The sequence below is a fragment of the Salvia hispanica genome, chromosome 4 (genome assembly GCF_029641045.1).
Source record: "Salvia hispanica isolate PSC_SH4W2 chromosome 4, Shi_PSC_v1, whole genome shotgun sequence".
NCBI lineage: Eukaryota > Viridiplantae > Streptophyta > Magnoliopsida > Lamiales > Lamiaceae > Salvia > Salvia hispanica.
This window is the reverse complement of record NC_142695.1, coordinates 43512537-43515636: the sequence shown is the minus strand read 5'-3', so window position 1 is coordinate 43515636 and position 3100 is coordinate 43512537. Positions and strand designations below refer to the sequence as shown.

The following is a 3100-nucleotide window of genomic DNA, read 5'->3' as shown; positions in this document are numbered from 1 at the left end:
GATACCAGAAACATAAACAAAGAGCATATTTAAATAAGGGATATTGGCATCTAATATCACGAAATTTTCAAAAAATTTGGTTTTTCTCACAAACTTTAAAATTGACAAATAATATCACGAACTTTATCCCGGGTTCGTTTTTTTCCACGAATAAAAAAATTCCCACAAATAATATTATGATAAGGATTTTTTTTTCGTAATTTCTCGACAACAATTTTGAAAGGTTTAAGTTTTTCAATCTTTGAAGATAGTTTTTCTTGGAGCACACCCTCCAAAATTGTTCTTCAATCTATTAAAATAATATGACTTTTTTCATTCGTGGGAAAAAAACAAACCCGGGGTAAAGTTCGTGATATTATTTGTCAATTTTAAAGTTCGTGATCCAACTTTTTTAAAGTTTCGTGATATTAGATGTCAATATCCCTTTAAATAATTAGAATGAAGATGAAACTATTTTTTTAATCAATAACAAATCAAAATCCACTGCTTTATTGTTATTTTATTTTGTGGTTTTAATTCAACTATAGGGGCAAGTGTACTTTTGCTACGTTGGTACTGCATAAGTAATGTAGTAATAGGCATTGAAACTTTGTACTGCAAAATCAGTACATCCCAACAACAATCAAATGATCCCAATCTTTTTATAAATATATTATAGTCTTCACAATAGACCTCCAACATCTTCGGCGACGGCGGCGGAACACCACCGAGAAAGCGGAGACCGACGGCGGAGCTACCACCGTTGTTGGTATCAAAATCAGCTAGCGCTAAGGAAAGTGTGCCGACCTTGATACCACCAATGGTGGCGGCGCCGCCGCCATTAGTCACCTCCGAATTTGCATCATAACGCTGAGTAAGGCTAATTACTTTAATTTTGGCGATTTAATTTCATTCTCATATTAGATTTTCTGTTTTCCGAAATTTTGGATTAAGTTTTGGACGGAGATTGCAAAGTGTTTACTATAGTACTAATTGATTATGGGTGGTCTTTATTCTTTATTAGTATTTCAATTTCAATTACTTGTTATGCGCTTTATGATAAGCCAGAAGAGGAGATTAACTAGTGGGCTCTTAGCTTCTTTTGCTTGTTCTCTTTGGAAAACAATCAGAAGTCCTATTTGTATGGAAATAGTTATTGTTTCTGTCTATCAAGCTATTTGGCCATACAATTTCCAATCCTTCTAAATTTAATTAGTACTATTCTCCATGTTATTCTCCTGATATATTTATGTGATTCTTATCCATTGTGAGATGCAATTTGAAGTTGTGGTTATGGTAGAAGAATATTTTTAAATTATATGATCAATACTGGAGTAGTTAGTATCTATGAAGTGGTGGGCCATGCAGTTCTAATTTTGACATTCAATTGTGACACATTTTTAGTAAACAAAGTTGAAGTTAATTGGAGTTGAAAATAAGCATATTTTTAGAGTATCTCTTTGTAGTTGAAAATTGAAAAAAGAAGCATATTGAAAGTAAAAACGCAAACATCGAACATTGGCAGCAGAAAGCTTTTGAAGAACAGACAATGGCTTATGCTTCAATTTCATGAGTCGAAATATCATTATTGTCAATACTGACTTTCTTAATGAATATTATCAGTTCCTTGATAAAAAGGAATCCATTCGATTATTTTTTATGTTTGTGTTTCTCTTTGTCGGTAAAGAATATAATTTTAGTAGTGAACTCATGTCAATCTAATAAAGCTACTCCTATCTCTTTTGTCGTCATATATTTTAATGAAGCAGGATACAGAAAAAGTTGTAGTGGGAAAAGGACTATTACTTGAGCTAACTCAAATCATTAAATAAAGTTGCGGATGGAGTTGACGTTTTTGGTTACAACTTGTATTGGAGGCCCTATTTATTTTGTATCTTTTGATGAATTATTGAACAAAAGTTTAAAGGAGACGATAGTAAAAATAAGTTTTAAAGACAACTTTAAAGGGCCTAGTTGATGATGTAGATGCTCTCACCTCGTACTACTATTCCAACAAATTTAATCTTATTTTATTAATTTTATAATTATCAATCATTTACTTATTCATTAAAATTAAATAACATTTACAAAAAAAAATTTACTTAATTTTTTTTATTTAAATTACAAATCCTAAATTTCAAAATTAAAATTCTTATGAATTAAAAATTAGAAACAAATTCTGTATCAAAATTGTTTGATGAGATTGATTTGGAACCGGTCATGGACTTGTTCTTCACGTATAGAAGCTGATTTACATTCTCGATGAACATATGACCTTGATCGGGAAATAATAGCAACAACTCTGCATAAAGAAGCCATCTTTTGTATCCTCCTTCACACGCGTGGTACGAACAACATAAAAAATGCAAATGAGTGGCGAATTAGTGACGGCGGTCCATCCCTCAATAACTAGGACAGATAGGTGACAGAAAAACGTCAGTCACTATTAGTGATACATTAGTCCATCCCTAATACTAACTTACAATGGCAGCCGGCCAGCCACCCTATGTTTTCCTCATTGGGGGTTACTAACTTTAGTGACGGAAAATCCGTCAAATTTTTAGTGATATGCTTTTTAATTACGGCTCTATTCGACACTAATCTGTTACTAACCTTGTTCAGTGACGGAATTATCCGACACTAAATAGAGAGTTTTTTAAGTGCCGGCTATATTATTATAATAATAGTAGCATCACCAATTATGATATTATCTGTCGTATAGGTCCATTGAATTTTTTACAGAGGGAGATTTTTGTGGGAGTAATTGTGATGGTGATACCGTGATATGTTCTACTCCTAGTACTATTATATATAGATAGAAAATAAGGTACTCCCCCTCCTCTCCCCCATTAGTGAATCAGATTTTTTAGCACGAGATTTAAGAAAATAATGTTTAAACAGTTAATTGGAGAGACAGCAAAGTAAAAGAAAAGAATGTGTTACTAGTATTTCTTGTCAAAAAGATAATGGCTCAATTTAGACTGCCGAGAAGCCTCAAAAAGGAATACAAATCGCTTATATTATAACGGATGGAGTGTTAAAACAATAAAAAAAAATTAACTTACGATACGGCCTGGAGCTTTGCAACACGGGTAGCTCCGGGTGCCAGACCCGTCCCTAA

General features: G+C 32.7%; 1 long non-coding RNA gene across 1 annotated transcript; it reads left to right on the top strand.

The window, feature by feature from the left end:
• Positions 1-546: 546 nt before the first annotated feature.
• On the top strand, positions 547-2561 carry LOC148929231 (uncharacterized). Its single transcript, XR_016129104.1, has 2 exons — positions 547-853; positions 1749-2561. It is a non-coding gene; the product is annotated as an uncharacterized LOC148929231 (long non-coding RNA).
• Positions 2562-3100: the final 539 nt, after the last annotated feature.